Raw genomic sequence first — 18,904 nt, 5'->3', positions numbered from 1 at the left:
GAGTTGAGTTTTGTATGGGAAAGATAAACCAAAGTAAGTGAAATAAACTCTGTTAAAATGTAATGGTGTGGAAGGGTCTGGAGAACTAAAATATGCTGGGTGTTGTAGAATAGAGAGCATTTTTGAAGCACCTTCATAAATTGGCAATTTAATGACTCGAGGATGTTTTCATTCTATTTACTCTTTCTTATTCTTATTCCCTGGCATACCTATCCCTAAGGATTCTCTACACTTGTAACATCTGTAATGTTTGCCTGCTTTTGCCTAAATATGTTCAAGATCTCCCAGAGGTTACCTTCTATATTACAATGCCAACAGGAGATAGTAACACACATGCGTTTTGACCTGAAAATTCCTCACATCCCAGTATCTGACCATACAAAGTGAGAGAATGTTTGTTAGTTCCATAATTTTAAAAGTTAGGCATGAGGTTTCTACAATATCTGGTAACTGAGTGGAAAACAGGAACTCGATTCTATGTTTTTTAAGTCATTTCCTTCCAAAATTGATTCTACTTGGACCCTCCATCCATCATTACCACCTTGTGGTGTGTGTATCTACCCGGGAGCATCCATAGAACCACTTTACTGGATTACTGGATTCACTCTTAAGTTTCCTGAGTGGTAACAATCTCATCATGCTGATAAACTAAGAATATTCAACCCAAATGTCTGTCAGCAGATGATCGGATAAGGAAGATATAGTAAAGATATAGTATATATATATCCAGTGGAATGTTATTCAACCATGAAAAAGAAGGCAATCTTACCATTTGTGACAACTTGGATGAATCTTGAGGGCTTCATGCTAAGTGAAAGTCAGACAGAGAATAACATATATATGATACCGCTCATATGCAGAATCTAAAAAAACTAAATTCCTAGAAGTAGAGAGGAGAATGGTGGTTGCCAGGGACTAGGGGATAGGGGAAATGGGGCAATGTTGGTCAAAGGGTACAAACTTCCAATTAAAAGATGAATAAGTTCTGGAATTTCTATGTACAGCATGATGATGATGGCTAATGATACTGTATTATATACATAACAGTTGCCAAGATAGTAAATCTTAAATGTTCTCACCAAAAAAAAAAAAAAAAAAGGTAATTATATGGCAAGATGGAAGTGTTAGCTAATGCTATGGTGGTAATCATTTTGCAATATATAAATGTATCAAATCAATACTTGGACTTCTTAAACTTATACAATGTTATATGTCAATTATATCTCAATAGAGCTGGACGAAAAACAAAAAAGAGTCTCCCCACCCCACTAAAAAAATATCCACAGGATTACTGTTGGATCAGAGAATCCAATGGCTGGTTTATTATCTCTTCCTAATCAACCAACTCCAGGAAATAAAAGGTCTTCAACTACAGCACTAATTCTCAAAGGACTTCCTAAATCATTCAGCCTAAGGGCAGTTCCAGTCAGCTAGCAGAAGTTACAATGAGTTTTACATCTCTCCTCCCCCAAGATCCTATCTATGTGTATATGAATGAAACTGGTTAAAATGGGCATGTATACACTTTGACCTGTGAAACTCAGGAAACAAACACTAGGAATGGCAGTTCAGGAACAGAGATTGCCTTCAGGGCAAATGTCACCTTGTATCCTGATGTCCATTGTTTTGCACAATCTCAGAATCACTGTGGGTTAGCTTCCAGCTCTCAGTCCCTTCTTGTGCCTCTTCCTTTATTTCAAGTGCTCATCACACTTTCTTTTAATTTTTTAAAAACTTTTTTGAGGGAGAAACAGAGCACGAGCAGGAAAGGGGCAGAGAGATAGGGAGACACAGAATCTGAAGCAGGCTTCAGGCTCTGAGCTGTCAGCACAGAGCACGGACATTCTCGCCAGAACATTCTTGCCCAACACCCTTGGGGATGCTACCAACTCGATGTGTGACCTCAGGCAAGTGAATTGAACCCAAAGGTCCTATTTTATAAAATAGGGGGTTGAAGTAAATTATGTTGAAATTTCTCTTAAATTCCCTCCTATCACAACCCTCTACTCTCAAACCCAAATGCCCCCTAAGGAAAAACGCATAGTTTTAAACAGTCTGCAACAATCCAGAGAAGGTTTAAAAAACAAACAAAAACAAAAAACAAAACCAAGAAATACCTCAACACATTTAAAATTTTTAAAAAGCCACGTTAGCTATAAATATTTTGAAGGAAAAATGTCAAATACTTTCCTCTACTTTATAAAAAGATTTTAAGCCCTACTTCACGTCCTCAATTCTTGTACTTCTTCCCTACCACCAAAAAAAAGTAGTTTGTATTATAAAGTGCTTATCTTTATTGATTATCTTCATTAAATTTTCTTGGAAAACATACCCTCTAAAGTGAAAATATTTTTTGATTTTTTTAATGTTTATTACTTTTTTTTAGAGAGAAAGAGTGCAATTAGGGCAGGGGCAGAGAGAGAGGGAGACACAGAATCTGAAGCAGGCTCCAGGCTCTGAGTTGTCAGCACAGAGTCAGATGCAGGGCTTGAACTCCTGAACTGCAAGATCATGACCTGGGCTGAAGTCAGACAGTTAACCAACTGAGCCACCCAGGCGCCCTAAAGTGAAACTGTTTTTAAACTATAGTTTTGTTTCCCATTAAGAATCCAAAGCAAACATTTTTATTTTGGTGGTGATTATTTCAAATGTTATCTTGCCAGTTCACGAGCTTCAGTGGAAATATCTGATACTGAATGAATTTAGATCAGGTAAAAAAAAATGACCACCAACAAAAATCATCATTAAGCAAGTGAGACGTGTTCTTCCTTTGTATTCATTGTATTACTGAAACATAAAGAGTAAGAGGAAAAGAAAGCCTATACAGTAGGTGCTTTTTGAAGTAGCTTGAATACACTTTACTCAGTGCATGTTTCAGTTAAATTACAATATTATACAGCTCCTCCCTCCCCACAATGTAATGCAAAGCAATAACATAAGTTCAAAATTCATAAGGAAAAATCAATAGGTATCACCAATGAGATGTTAAAATGTGGAATATTTTACAAACATATAAGTCAAATCTCCGACTCTATCTGCCTGGATAGATGAAATAAAAATAATAGTTGTGATGTGTTTGAACTAGCAGTATGCATATGTAAATGTCCTCAGAGCTCAGAAACTGTATAGTAAGGAGGTAACTGGCCAAAGGGCCCAAAACAAAGATTAAGAAAGCACCTGGCCTTCATGGTTCCTTTGCGGCAATCTCCATTGTTTCAAGGATCCAGTAAACTTGACAAGGAGACCACAGGTTTTGTCCTTAATGGTCTTAGGCTGACTGGATTGTAAATTTTATTTTATTCCCGTGTTAGTGCCATACTCTTAATTATTACAGTTTACTAATTTTTTTCATTATTATCAAAAGGTTCTCAAACTTCTTGGCCCTGGACCCTCTTTTACATTCTTAAAAATCATTTGAAGACACCATAGAGTTTTTATAATGTATTATATCTACGGATAATTACCACATTAGACATTAACCTGGGTGGCTCAGTTGGCTAAGCGTTCGACTCTTGATCTCAGTTCAGGTCTTGATCTCAGGGGGGTTAGTTCATGCCCAGAGTTGGGCACCATGCTGGGAGTGAATCCTATTAAAAAAAAAAAAAAAGAAAAGAAAAAAGAAATTAAGCTGAAAAATTTTAAATGTATTTATTTAAAAATTTAAAAACACTAGTAAATTATTTGTTAACATAACGTTTTTAAATGAAAAATAACTATAGTTTCCAAAACAAAAGGAATTTAGTGGTAGAAATGGCATTCTTTTACATTCTCGCAAACTTGTTTAATGTCTGGCATGATAGAAGATATCTGCTTTTGCATTAAATCTCTTGTGATAATACGTTGGATGTAGCCACTGGAATATACTATATTTCAGTGTATACTAGTGAAAGAGTGGCTACCAAAAAAGGAGTGAAAAATAGTCTTAATATCATCAGGAAAGCAATTTTGATTTTTTGAACCCCTTGAACCTCATCTGCCCCAAGACCACAGTCTGAGAACCACTAGTCTTAGCTTTTCTAGTTTATGTAGGTTCTCAGATGAATTCAAGATATTGTTGTCTTTTAGGGAGGCAGTAATTATGCATTTAAAATCTTTTCTTCTCAGTTAAGGATATCCTATGTCTCCCCAGTTAATAAAATGTTTTATAAATAATTTCTCAGTAGTCCTGCAATTTTCTTTTTCAGATTTCCTACTTTTTTTTTTTTTTTTATCATTCCTGGTTATTTTATGTTCTTTGTTGCTATTGTGCATGGGATCCATTTTCCCATTGTAGTTTAATTGGTTATTGTTTGCCTATTTTATTTTGTATGTGGCCAGTGGGTTGCTTACTGTTATGGTAAATATATTTGGTATGCTGTTTTTTAAAGAAGTAACTTGAAATTTTGAGTCTGTTTACAAGTTGGTATTGATATAATATTCTCAATATTCCGATATCCTCGTGTATCAGATGGAACCCCACCGTTCAATTTCTAGATTTCAAAGATATCTTCTGAAGAAGGATCTTGAATATGCTGATTGCCTTTTTGGCATCTATTCAAGTGATCATGTTTTTTAAGACACATTCATTGATTAGGACTAGATGACTTCTGTTCTCTTCTAGAATTCTTCTCATTTAGATATCATCATGAAAATCAGGCCCATTTAGATTATTAACAAAATCAAAGGACATTTTGACTGTGCACCTGTTGAAGGGGAGGAAGGCAGAACTATGCGCAAAATGTCCCTTGAGGCTGTTCAGGTGAATCTGGTCAGGATGGACCCACTCAGTGACCCCAGTCAGGACTTCCAGGACCAAGAGGGCAGGACCTGAAGCAGAGGTTCCAGATCTCTTGCAGCCTGAGCCCCCAGTTCCTCAAACCGCCAAAGTGAATTGGTATCCGGGGGCAACTTCATTAGTCACTTTCCCTCTTGATCTAAAACTGATGCTTATTTTCAGCCCGGGCCCTGCGGGTGGCATGAGCCCCACGTAGGCGGGGGGAAGTTCTCGGGGCTAGGGGGTGCGGGGGGGGGGGGGGAGGAACACCAAGCCTTAAAATGAAGTGAATTTGCTCCAGGACACTGGGATTGTCTGAGCGGTTCCAGGGATCCGGGGCAACCCAAGGTGGGCGCTCTGCCCACTTCCTCCACGCCTCGGCACCAGGCGAGGGAGGCGCGCGCCGAGTCCCGGGAAGCGCCCCCCGCAGCTCCCTTCGGCCGCACAAGGCCCTACGAGGAGCCGCGGCGCAGGTGGCGGGCGCACGGTGAAGACGAAGAACGTTCCCACGCCCGGGGGAGGGGAGGAAGGAGGCGCCCGCTTCCGGCCCAGGTAGCGGTCGGGGCTGCGCGGGTGCTGCTTGGAGCCCTGGGAGGGGGCGGGGCCCCCGCGGCGCTGGGGGCGGTGCCGGGGGCGGTGCCGCTTCCCGGCCACCAGTGGCGTGTGGGGCGCTCCCGGGCGCCGAGAGTGAGAGGTCACGGCGCCCGCGCCCGCCCCGAGCCGGCCGGGAGTATTTGAGCTGGAGCGCGGAGGGGGCGTGTGGAGAACGTGCGGGGAGAACCCGAGGGGAGGTCGCGAATCGTCCCCGCGGCCCCGGGGAGAACTTGTGGCGGCGCCGCGTTGGGTCGGCCGCAGGGAGCTGTTGCTCGGGGATGACTTCTCTAGAAGCAGGTCTGTGGGGCTGGGGTCCCTGCAACTCTACACGCATCTGGAAAAGTTTTCTAAGGAGAGAGAAAGTGCAGACCAGAGCCTTGTGATCGCTGTTGAGAAATAGGGCAATCCTTCCAGAAATGATGTCATTTCAACTTGCTCACTAACAACTCTGTTCTGTTCTTCAGTAGTTTCTATCTGCACCTTGCTAAAATTTCCCTAAGACAATTTAAAACAAAAAAAAAAAAAGTAAGTGATAATTTATTAGTACTAAGATGGTAATTGGATGTAAGCCTTGAAATAGCCTTTGTAATGGTGCTAAAATTTAAAAAGAGAGATTTTTGAAAATCCAAAGAATCCTCATGGGTTTCCTTTTTTCTGCTATTTTCTTGGTGATTGTAGGTGCTCTTAAAGCCTCTTAAATTTCTTTTAGAATTCACATCGACCCAGTGACTTTAGATTTGGTTTAGGTCAATACAAGAAAGGAGGTACCTTATTGCTCCGTGTTAGTTGTAAAAATGCGAAAACTGAGGGGAAAATTATAGTCCTGTCATTCTACCCAAATGTTTGTAAGTTCAACGTCTAATTACTTTCCCCAGATCCTGGATGCTTATCCCTGTAACAAACACCATGACTCTGTTGTTGCGTGTCACAGGCCCAGGATCACAGCTGTAGCCTGGCCACTTTGTGTCTTGTACTTGAGCTTTATTATTCGTTACTTTCAGGCTTTTCTAAAGGTAGGTGATCAAGTCGACAAGTTCTCTGGATTTGCTGGAGCCTGAGTTCCAAGTTTTGACAAATAAATCAGGGTCCATGTTATTCATGCCATATTGATTTTTGTTACATTATAAAAGATCATTGTTTTCAAGTGGGAAAATTTAGAGATGTGTAAGATTTCAATGGTAACTTGTTTTTTATGAATTTATTGGTATGATGTCTAGCATGTGAAAAATTGCTCTCATTTGCCTTAGTCCTTTTTGATTATTATTGGTGAGGAGAAAAAAAGTGCAAAGTGAAAGATTCAGCTTGGTGGTCTTTAATACCAGCTTGGCATATCTATTTGCGGAGAGTTTGGCCACATGGCAAAAGGGGATAGCATTGGCTTGGACATCCTTTTTCAACTGTATCTTTACAGCCTACGTTTTTTGGTGCATATATTTGAAAAATAACTCTTATCTGTCAAATCCAAAGTATCTGAAGGTCCATGAGTTGCTACTAATAGTTTGGTGAATGAATAAATATTTGTAAATACAAATCTACTTTATTTTTTTAAATTTTTTTTTTTAATGTTTTTTATTTATTTTTGGGACAGACAGAGACAGAGCATGAACGGGGGAGGGGCAGAGAGAGAGGGAGACACAGAATCGGAAACAGGCTCCAGGCTCCGAGCCATCAGCCCAGAGCCTGACGCGGGGCTCGAACTCACGGACCGCGAGATCGTGACCTGGCTGAAGTCGGATGCTTAACCGACTGCGCCACCCAGGCGCCCCAATACAAATCTACTTTATATGAATGGGGATTATATAAAGTTTTGATGTAAAAATGTATCATTGTAATAACTTCTGCAATGTCCATGCTCTAAACTATTCGGTTCCAACTTTTCCTCTTCTCCTTCCTTCCTTCCTTCTTCCTTCTCCCTTCTCCTTTCTTCCTTCTTTCTTCTTTTCTTCTTCATTTTTATAGACAAAGATCCCTTCATTAGTCTCTCCCCTAGATCTGTAATTTGAAAGATTGTATCTAACAAAGCAAACTCCCTTTCCTTGGTAATGGGAAACAAACTCAGTCATCCATTACAGGGTAGATAGAAGGTTTCCATTAGACTTTCAACATAATTCACAGAAGACCCCTTACCACACTGGGGACACATAGGGAATCAAGAACCTCAAATTGGGGAAATTAGCCTTCTGAACTGAGGTCATCTGTCCTTGAACACCAAACTTCTACCATGGCCTTTGACTTGGTCTTTTTCTTGACTCTACCATTTACCAGCATTATGACTTTAAAAACTCTTTCTAACCCTCAGTCCTCTTTTCTGAAAATGTGGATTACAGCAATGCCTTTCTGAAATGCTTTTTGTGAGTGTTAAATGACATAATGCATATAAAACTGTAACTACAGTGGGCACCTGGCATATAGCAAACAGTCAGAAAAATGCTAGCCACTGTTATTGTCCATTTTTCCTGAGGTCTGAGGATGATTACACCATGTGGTTAGACTTATGTCTATTGGCCATCTCTTTGTGACAAAACCCACAAAAACTCATGTGGAAGTCATAAGGAGATAACATAAAAGCTGAATTTGGTCTTTGGATGTGTTTATTTGGGTCAGCTCATCAATTTAAAATGACTGAATACTTTGAAACTATTTACCAATATTTTAAAATTAGTAAATTTTACATACATTCCCAGAGTCCTAGCTTTTCCTGAAAAACAATAGGGCCCGGCAGGTAGGAGTTTGCACCTGTAAGCAGCTCAAAGCAGATGTGGTTGCCCACTCTGAATGGGGCATGTGCACTCTCTACTTTGCCACAAGGCCTCCACTCCCTGCTTTTACTTCGTCCAGACCAGCTTCACTCATGTATTTCACCTCCTTTGTCCCTGCAGACGTTTCAGGTTGTGATTTCTGACTCAGAAAATATCCCTTACTAATTCGAATGGGTAAATTGTGTAGCCCAAACTCTAACCCAACTTTCATCCTTAAGGAGGAGAGTAATCCTGTATTACAATTTATGAAGCATTTCTTCATAAAACTCACTTGGTACTTAAGCAACTCTGAGAATTAGTTCAGACATGAATTATCATTCCGTTTTATAGCTGTGGACATTGAAGCTTATGGATTTGTACTAAAGCTTAGAATAGTGTTCTGATGACTTAAAGTTGTTTCGGGTTCTCACTAATGCCATTTTTTTTTTTCAGAGAGAGAGAGAGAGAGAGAGAGAGAGAGAGAGCAAGTAGGGGAGAAGGTCAGAGGGAGAGAGAGAGAGAAAGAATCTTAAGTAGGCTCCATGCTGATGTGGGGCTCGATCCCACGACCCTGGGATCATGACTTGAGCTGAAATCAAGAGCCTGATGCTCAACCGACTGAGCCACGCAGGCACCCCACTAATGCCACTTTTAAAATATGGAGAAATTTTCTAGGAAATGAAAGCCTTTCCTTTGGTTCTAGCATTTATTCTAAGCAAGTACTTTTATCCCCATAATTACCAACTAAGAAAATGAGTAGTGGAAAGAATACATGTATGGAAGTACAAAAGTAGACCTTGTTTTCTCTCCCTACAAAGCATCTTTAAGCAAATGAAGGGAACAAAACATTGATTATGGCTCATTCAAAACAAACCATACATATAACTAGACAAGGTCTGTTTTAAACCATACTTTGTTTCCTATGTTTTTGGAAAGCTGAAAGGGGTATGTGTCCAGTTCTTCTATTCTGCAGTAAGCTAGACCAGAGATTTCTGTGAGTGTGTTTTAAAGTTTTGTGAGAAAGGAGATACCTAAAACCTGTTTGGTGATTCATCCTGTTGTCTGTGTGAGGTCGTTTTATATGGCAAACTCACTTTTCTGTGGGCTTCTTTTAACCAGGAATGCTTTATTACTTTCAGAATCATGCTAGGAGAATAATCTATAGAATAAATTCAAAGCAGGGGTAGTTCATTTCTGGGTGGAGTAACTGCATGTGATCCTGATGGTCCGTGTATGAGAGAAGGTCAAACCAGCCGTGTGGAAGGTTTGAGGAAGCAGCTAGGCAAAGACAACAGGAGATCCTGCAGCAGAAAAGAGTTTACAGTGTTCTCAGACCTGTCAGAAGCCAGTGGAGGGTGAAGACACAGGAAGAGGCAAAGAAGAACTTAGGGTGAGTTTAGGGGCGTCAGAAACAGCCAGATCATCCAGGGTCTGGAGAACATAGTTAGAATGTGGATTTTGAAGGATTTTTAGCAGAAAGATAATGTGATCTGGTTTCTGTGTTGAAATCATTCTGGCTGTTGTGTGAAGATAAACGACCTACACAGCTGACCTGTTGACCGTCCAGTGTGCCTCTTCCTTCATAGGCAGGAGCTCCCTTTGAATCTAACTTAAACTTTGTATGATGGGAGTTGAAGCAGCAGAAGCACAGCTTAGCAAAAGTGGGTGCACAAAGGGAAGGATCCTCCAAAAATGCTCTGCCAAAATATATGATGAGTATTTTTTAAAGTAAGAATCAAGGTATTAACATATTGCTTGGTTCTGAGTAAAGCCATCTGCTATTCTCTTTATATATGGTATTTTGAGGTTCTAGTGTTTCATATTTACCCTAAAAGCCTAAAGTTATTATTTCTGACCATCTCTTTAACCGTGTAAGGAATTTAGGAACATTTAAATCCTATTACTACACTTTTAATTATTCATTATTGTCTATTATGTGTCTTACAGTCAGTGCTGGTTTAGATTTACACACATGCGTGACAATTTCTTTGTTGTTTTTGGCAATTTAGACTTTTCTTGTGGATCATTATCATTCTTGAAAGGTATCCTATAAACATGCTTTTTCTCAGGGGTCATCGTTGTTAAACCCCAATGTTTTTCGTGGAAAGTATCTTTTTATTGCCTTTGGTATTGAAAGATACTTTTATGGGTACTTTTGTTTCTTTTAGATTAATAGTTATTTTCTTTCATTTGAATATATATATATATATATATATTTTGAATATATCATACTACTGTTTTCTATTGAAATATCAGCAGTCATTCCGATTGTTTTCTTCTACATGTAATGCATCTTTTCTATTTGATTGGTTTTAAGAGTTTCTCTTTGTCTTTGGTGTTCCATGGTTTTATTTTGATATGTATCTAACTGTGAATTTCTTATCTATTCTACTTGAGCTTCCTAAATTTGAGTGTTCACACCTTTCACCTCTTTAGGAAAACTCTCAGCCATTACCTGTTGCCTTTTATCCATTGTTTCTATTCTTTCTTTTTCAAATGGATTGGATGTGTTGTTAGAATCAGTCAGGAAAATGGTTAATACTGGATAGTTCAACAGAGAATTTAAGATGATACTATGGTCTGAATGTTTGTATCCTCCCAGAATTCCTATGTGGGGATCCTGACCACAATGGTGAGGGTGTTGGGAAGGTGGGGACTTTGGAGGTGATTAGGTCATAAAGGAAGAGCCTCACAAATGGGAGCAGTGTCCTTGTAAAGGAGACCCCAGAGAGCTGGCTCATCTGTCCCACCATGTGAGGTTACTGCAAATCGACAGTTGTCTAGACAGTGGGCCCTTACCAGACATAGGATCTACCAGCACCATGATCTTGGACTTCCCAGCCCCTAGAACTGGGAGAAATAAATGTTTGTTGTTTATAAGCCACCAATTTATGGTATTTTTGTTATAGCAGCCTGAACAGACTGACATATTAAGAACTAGTTACAAATGTTTTAGGGTATCTGAATTCCAACCAGGAGATAGTGAGGCAGTCTGTGTTTAGCAATAGCAAAAAAACTCTTATCGCTGCTTGGGCTGTAGGGTTGCAATAAGGAGATAGTCTTACCAGAACCCAGAAGGTGAGGCCATCTTAGAACTATGGCAGTTCTGTCCTACAGAAACAGGGACCATGGAGAGACGTAGCCACTGATGGAGACACCATAAAAGCCAAAGAAAGCAAAGGAGAAATATCCTGGTATCTCTTTTCCACCTATGATCCAGTCTCTTGCCTGAGACTCTCATGGATGGAATCTAGCAGAGAAAGAAGCCAATAGGACAAGGAGTGTGGAAAATACAGTTTTGAGATATCAGCTCTCCAGACTCAGGGCATGGAAGGTTATGCATGGATCTGAGAGCAAGTGGACCGTTCCATTCTCCTTTCCATAGCTTTCAATTGGCTTTTGTGGGTTTTTTTTTTCACTTCATTTCCCTGTACTGCATCTTGAGTAATATTTTATTGTGGCAAAATGTGCTTTACATGCAACTTACCCTTTTAATCATTTTAAAATGTGCAGTTGAGTGACATTAAGTACATTTACATTATTTATTGTACTATTATCACCGCCATCTATCTCCAGAACTTTTTTATCTTACTAAACTAAAACACTACCCATTAAACAATAATTTCCATGCATTCCCTTTCTCCCGAACCCCTAGCAACCACAATTCTACTTTCTGTCTTTGAATATAACTATTCTAGGTACTATATATATAAATGGAATCATGTAATATTTGCCCTTTTGTGGCTGCCTTTTTTCACTAAGCATGATGTCTTCTAGGCTAATCCATGTTGTAGCATGTGTCAAAATTTCCTTGCCTTCTAAGGCTGAATAATATTCTATTGTATATATATACAGCATTTTATTAATGTATGTCATCCATTGATGGACATGTTGGTTGCTCTCACCTTTTAGGTATTGTAACACTATTCCGAATATGGGTATACATCTGTCTTTTAGAGAACCTGCTTTCAGTTCCTTTGAATATATACCCAGAAGTAGAATTGTTGGTAATTCTGTGTTATGCATTTTCCACAGCAGCCACACTATTTTACATTCCCACCAGCAATGCACAGGAGTTCCAATTGCTCCCAACCTCAACAACACTTGTTTCCTGTGTTCCTCATAATAGCCATCCTAATGGGTGTGACGTACTATCTCATTATGGTTTTTATTTGCATTTTCCTGATGATTAGTGGTGATGAGCATCACTTCATTTGCTCATTGCCTTTTGTATATCTTTTTTGGACAAATGTCTATTCCAGTCCTTTGCCCATATTTTAAATTGGATTATTTTGTTGTTGTGTTGTAGGAGTTCTTTGTATTCTCTGGTTAACCTTTTATAAAATACATGACTTAGAAATATTTTCTCCTAGTCTGCAGGTTGTCTTTCCACTCTGTTGATAGCGTCCTTTGATATACAAGAGTTTTTAATTTTTATGAAATCCAGCTTATCTGTTTCTTCTGTTGCCCGTGTTTTGGTGTCATATCCAAGAAATTATTGCCAAATCCATTGTCATGAAGCTTTCCTCCTATATTTTCTTCTAAGTTCTAGAGTGTTAGCTCTTATGTTTAGATCTTTGATACATTTTGGGTTAATTTTTGTGTATGATTTAACATAAGGACTCAGCTTCATTTTTTGGCATATCGTTATCCAGTTTTCTCAACACTTATTTGTTGAAAAGACTTTTCTTTCCCTATTGAATGGGCTTGGCAGTCTTGTTGAAAATCATTTGACCACATGTGTTTTATTTCTGGGCTAATTTATTCTGTTGGTCTGTCTTTATGCCAGTATCACACTGTTTTGATTACTGTAGCTTTGAAATAAATTTTGAAATCAGGAAGTGTAAAACCTCCAACTTTATCATTCTTTTTAGGGTTATTTGGATTATTTGAAGTTCTTTTAGATTTCATATGTATTTTAGGATGGATCTTTTTATTTTGGGGATTTGATAGGTAATGCAGCTGTAGATTGTTTTGGGTAGTACTGACATCTTAATATCTTAATATGAAGTCTTGAACTTGATATTAACATCCTATATGAACACAGGATGTCTTTACATTTCTTTGTGTCTGGTGTAATTTCTTTTAGCAATGTTTTGTAGTTTTCATTGTACAGGTCTCTTGCCTCCCTGGTTAAACTTATTCTTAAGTATTTTATTCTTTTTAATGCTATTGTAAATAGAATTGTTTTCTTAACTTCCTTCTCAGATTCATTGTTAGTATATAGAAATGAAACTGATTTTTGATGTTGATTGTGGATCCCACAACTTTTCTGAATCCATTGATTAGTTCTAACGGTCTGTTTTGTGGCTTCTTTAGGGTTTTCTATGTATAAAATCAAGTCATCTGTGAATAGAGATAGTTTTATTCTTCCCCTCCAATTTGAATGTCTTTTTTTTTTTTTTTTTTTTTTTTTTTTTTTTACTGCTTGCTCTGGCTACAATTTTCAGTACTATGTTGAATAGAAATGACAAAAGTAAGCATCCTTGCCTCTTCCTGTTCTTAGAGGAAAGGCTTTTAGTCTTTCACCAATAAGTGTGATGTTAGCTGTGGGTTTTTCATGTATGTTCTTTCTTATGCCCAGGTAGTTTCCTTCTATTCTTAGTTGGAGGGTTTTTGTTTTTGTTTTTAAGTCTTGAACAGGTATTGAATTTCTTAAAGCATTTCTGCATCAATTTAAATGATCATTTTTTTATTCATCATTTTGTTAATGCCATGTATTACATTGATTGATTTTTATATATTGAACCTTTCTTGCATTCCAGGAATAAATCCCACTTGGTCATTGTATATGACCCTTTCCATATGCTATTGAGACCCTTTGAATATGTTGTTGAATTCAGGGTGGTGGTATTTTATTTGAAGATTTTTGTATCAATCTTTATTGGGATATTGGTCTGCAGTTTTTTTATAGTGTCTTTGGCTTTTGTGTCAGGGTAATGCTAACCTCATAGAATGAATTAGGCACTATTCACACTTCTTAAATGTTTTGGAAGAGTTTAAGAATTCTTAGTACTTATTTGTTAAGAGTTTAAGGTGTTAATTTTTGTTTAAGGTGTTAATTTTTCTTTAATGTTTGGTAGAATTCACCAGTGAAGCTATCTGGTCTTGGGCTTCTTTTGTTGGTGTTGAGAGGTTTTTGGTTACTGACTCAATTTCCTTACTAGTTATGGACCTATTCAGATTTTTAATTTTTTCATGGTTCAGTCTTGGTAGGTTGTGTGTTTCTAGGAATTTGTCCATTTTATCTAGTGTATTCATTGTGTGGGCATATAATTGTTCCTAGTTTAATTCTTTCTATTTTAATGAAATCAGTAGTAATGCTTCCTCTTTCATTTCTAGTTTTGGTTATTTGTGTGTTCTTCATCTTTTTTTCTAAGTCAGTCTGAATAAAGGTTTGTCACTTTTGTTTATCTCTTTGAAGAACAAACTCTTGGTTTTATTGATTTTCTCTATTGTTTTCTGTTTTCTATTTTGTTTATTGCTACTCCAGTATTTATAATTTTCTTTTATTACTTTTGGTTTTAATTTGTTCCTCTTTCTCTAATTCTAGTTTTAGGGTATAAAACTAGGATTTGAGATTTTTCTTCTTTTTTAACATAAGCTTTATAGCTGTATATTTACCTCTTACCTATGCTTTCACTTCATCCCTTAAGTTTTGCTATGTTGTATTTTTATTTGCTTCAAGATATTTTCTAATTTTTCTTGTGATGTTTTTAGAGTGAAATATTATTTTTTATTTTTATTTTTTGATTTATTTTTTTAACATTTATTGTCCAATTGGCTAATATACAGTGTGTACCATGTGCTCTGGGTTTTGGGGGTAGATTCCTGTGATTCATTGCTTACATACAACACCCAGTGCTCATCCCAACAAGTGCCCTCCTCAATGCCCATCACCCATTTTCCCCTCTCCCCGACCCCACCATCAACCCTCAGTTTTCTGTATTTAAGAGTCGCTTATGGTTTGCCTCCCTCCCTCTCTGTTTGTAACTATTTTTTTCCCCTTCCCTTCCCCCATGGTCTTCTGTTAAGTTTCTCAAGTTCCACATATGAGTGAAAACATATGATATCTGTCTTTGTTTGACCGACTTATTTCACTTAGCATAATACCCTCCAGTTCCATCCACATTACCGCAAATGGCAGGATTTCGTTCTTTCTCGTTGCCATATCTTGTGATGTTTTTTTGTCAGACTCATTTGTTGTTTGATAGTGTGTTGTTTAATTTCCACATGTATGTGTATTTTCCAATTTTTCTTTTGCTGTTGATTTCTAGTTTCATTATGTTCTTTTTAAAAAAATTTTTAGTGTTTAATTATTTTTGAGAGAGAGACAGAGTACAAAGGGGCAGGAGGGGCAGAGAGATAGAAGGAGACACAGAATCTGAAGCAGGGTCCAGGCTTCGAGCTGTCAGCACAGAGCCCAACGCAGGGCTTGAACTCACGAACTGTGAGATCATGACCTGAGCTGAAGTCAGATGCTTAACCAACTGAGCCACCCAGGCACCCCTCATTATGTTCTTATTGAAAAAGATATTTTGTATGTTTTTAGTCTTTTGAATTTTATTAAGACTCATTTTGTGGCCTAACATATGGTTTATCTTGAAGAATGTTGCATATACACTTCAGAAAAAGTGTATTCTGCTGTTGTTAGATGGAGCATTCTTTATGTATCTATTGTTTTATCTATTACTGAAGGTGGGGTATTGAAGTTTCCTGGTATTATTGTAGAGCTGTTTATTTCTCCCTTCAATTATGTCAATGTTTGCTTCATATATTTTGGAGCTCTGATGTTTTGTGCATATATAATTGTTATATCTTCTTGGTGAGTTGATCCTTTTGTCATTATAGTATCCTTCATTTCAACCTGAAGGACTCCTTTTAGCAGATTTTGTAGGACAGATCTAGTGGTAATGAACTCCCTCAGCTTTTGTTTATTTGGGGAAGTGTAAATTTCTCCTTCATTTTTTGAAGGGCAGTTTTGCTGGATATAAAATTCTCAGTTGACAGGTTTTTCTTTCAACACATTAACTATATCATCCTACTGCCTCTGACTTACAAGGTTTCTGGTGGGAAATCTTATTGAGGATCCTTTGTAAATGATGAGTTGCTTTTCTCTTATTGTTTTCATGATTCCTTGTCTTTGTCTTTTGAGTCCTTCATTATAATATCTCAGTGTGGGTTTCTTTGGATTTATCCTTGCAATTTGTTGGGCCTATTGGATTTGTAGACCCTTCTACGTGGATTTGTGCGTCTCTCCTTTCCTTAAATTTATGATGTTTTCAGCCATTATTTCTTCAAATAATCTTTTGCCTCATTCTCTTTCTTCTTCTTCTAGAACTCATAATACTTTTATTGGTCCTCTTGATGGTATCTCATAAGTCCCTTAGGCTCTGTTCATTTTTCTTTTTTTTCCTTTATTGTTGTTATTATTATTATTATTATTATTATTTTAGAGAGGAGGTTCAGAGGAAGAGAGAGAGAGTGAGAATTTTAATCAGGTTCCACACTTGGCACAGAGCTCAACGTGGGGCTCAAACTTATGACTGTCAGATCATGACCTGAGCCAAAGTTAAGAGTTGGATACTCAACAGAGTCATCCAGGCACCCCTGTTCATTTTTCTTCATTCTTTTTTCTTTTTGTTTTTCAGACTTGATAATTTCAAATGACTTGTTTTTATTTCATTGGCTGATTTTCTGCTGCCTGTTCAAGTCTGCTATTAAACCCCTCTAGGGAATTTTTCAATTCAGTTATTTTTATATCCAGAATTTCTGTTTGGTTCTTTTTTTTTTTTTTTTAACATAATTTGTATCTCTTTGTAGGTACTCTATATCTGTTCTCTGAAAAAAAAAATGCACAGGATGACTTTATTTCTTTGTTTCTTTCTTAAATATTTGATATAATTCATTGGTAAAATCATCTGAAAATTTTCTAGTTACTGTGTTCTATTCATTTCAGTCAGTGTTCAACAAATCCTTATAGAGTACATCCTTTGTGCTAGTCATGGTTTTAGAGTCTTTGGGATATATCAGTGAACAACCTGGATAAAATTTCAGTGCTCATGGGCTTATATTCTAGGAGTATAGAAAAGCAATAAGTAAAACATACTAAATAGGAAATGATATAGTGTGAAAGGAAGTAACAAGTGTTATGAGAATAGAGCAGAGAAGGTGGGACCAGGAATTTGGAGGTAGGATGGAGTGGAGGAAGGCAGGTTGGCATTTTAAACAGGATGGTTAGGGTAGGGCTTATTGAGAAAGTGATGGCTGATGCAAGAATTAAAGGAAGTGATGGAGTAGGCAATGTGGATATCTGGAGAAAGAGCATTCCAGGCAGAGGGAAGACACAGCCCAAGGGGACATCATCCTGCTGTGTTTTAGAATGAGAATGAAGGCATTTTGGTTATTTTAGTAAATAAGAATGAAGTGCAGATTTACAAAAGCAGTCAAGGGGTGCTTGGGTGGCTCAGTCGGTTGAGTGTCCAACTTCAACTCAGGTCCTGAACTTGTGGTTCGTGAGTTCGAGCCCCGCGTCAGGCTCTGTGCTGATAGTTTAGAGCCTGGAGCCTGTGTCAGATTCTGTGCCTCCTTGTCCCTCTGTTCCTCCCCTGCTCACAGTCCCTCTCTCTGTCTTTCAAAAATAAAGATTAAAAAAAATTTTTTTTAAGCAGGTACAATAAGTATTGAGATGAGTGTTAAGATCCCAAAGTAAGATACCTTTTTCATTGTATTATGGTCTTTTTTCTATCATGAAAAAAAAAACACACACAAAAACTCAGCAGCTCAATATACAATAAGTCAATTCAAAAGGATTATTCTTCATTTTTAAAATGTGGCTCTTAAAATAGAATAGTATCTTTTGGAATTATGGTAAATACATATGTCAAAATATAGTAAGTATATATGCCAAAAATATTTAGTATATATGATCATTTAATTGAGAGATTAGTTTTTGTTTTATGAGCTAGAGAATTATTTTTTATTCTATGAGTGCTAAAGGACTAGAAAAAAAGATGAACATTCATAGTTATGTGGAATACAATCTACTGTAATTATTAAATAATTAATTTTTAACTGACATTTATTTTATTTTTAAATAATAACCTATCACGTAGTGGGAGAAGTATGGCTTAAGATTCAGAAGACTTGCTTCTATCCTAAGTTTTTTAATTCTTTTTTTCCTTTCTTTATTTTAATGTTTATTTATTTATTGAGAGAGAGTGTGTGTGTGTATGCATGCACATGTGCTCATTTGGAGGGAGAGGGAGAGAGAGAGGAGAGAAAGAATCCTAAACAGCCTCCATGCTATCAGTGTAGAGCCTGACATGGGCTCAGTCTCACAAACCATGAGATCATGACCTGAGTTAAGAATCAGATGCTTAAGCCAGTGAGCCACCTAGTCACCCCTAAGTTCTTCAAAGTTTAATTTTGAGAAAGTCATTTTAGGCTTCATTTTACCTACTTGTTGAGAATTTTGTTTGTTTTAAATGAGATTTGACTAGCTGCATTCTGTTTCCAAAACACTTGTGCTTTGGTTATTCTGTGATTATTGTTTTATATTATAATAATGCACTGCTTTAAATATTTATCTTACTTAGAACTGTTAAAGGGGATATTATATTTTGGACAAACTTCAGTCATGTTTAATGTCCAGCTCCAATACTGCTCATTTTCTGTATCTCTTCATGATCACTTCAGAATTTCTTCTTCACCTGGGCTTCTATAACACTTTATGGTTATTTCTGTTATCTGTCACTTTTCATAATATTACTTACATGTATCTATCTATGGGTTGCCTATCTTTGTATCCTCAAGACAC

At 37.5% G+C, this 18,904-nt stretch overlaps 1 protein-coding gene across 7 annotated transcripts in view; it reads left to right on the top strand.

The window, feature by feature from the left end:
• The first annotated feature begins 5,451 nt into the window (after positions 1-5,451).
• MYO3A (myosin IIIA) overlaps positions 5,452-18,904 on the top strand; it is a 254,494-nt gene continuing 241,041 nt past the window's right edge. For 2 of the 7 annotated variants that reach the window (XM_058681663.1, XM_058681668.1), the window contains exon 1: positions 5,457-5,644. The gene's annotated coding sequence lies outside the window, so the exon portion shown is untranslated. Of the gene's footprint in view, positions 5,645-18,904 lie in introns of all 7 variants that reach the window. The other 5 variants (XM_058681667.1, XM_058681666.1, XM_058681664.1 and 2 more) reach the window with 5 other exon arrangements.

Source organism: Neofelis nebulosa, chromosome 8, assembly GCF_028018385.1.
Source record: "Neofelis nebulosa isolate mNeoNeb1 chromosome 8, mNeoNeb1.pri, whole genome shotgun sequence".
NCBI lineage: Eukaryota > Metazoa > Chordata > Mammalia > Carnivora > Felidae > Neofelis > Neofelis nebulosa.
Note: the sequence above shows the minus strand (reverse complement) of the source record. Positions and strands in the feature narration are given on the sequence as shown.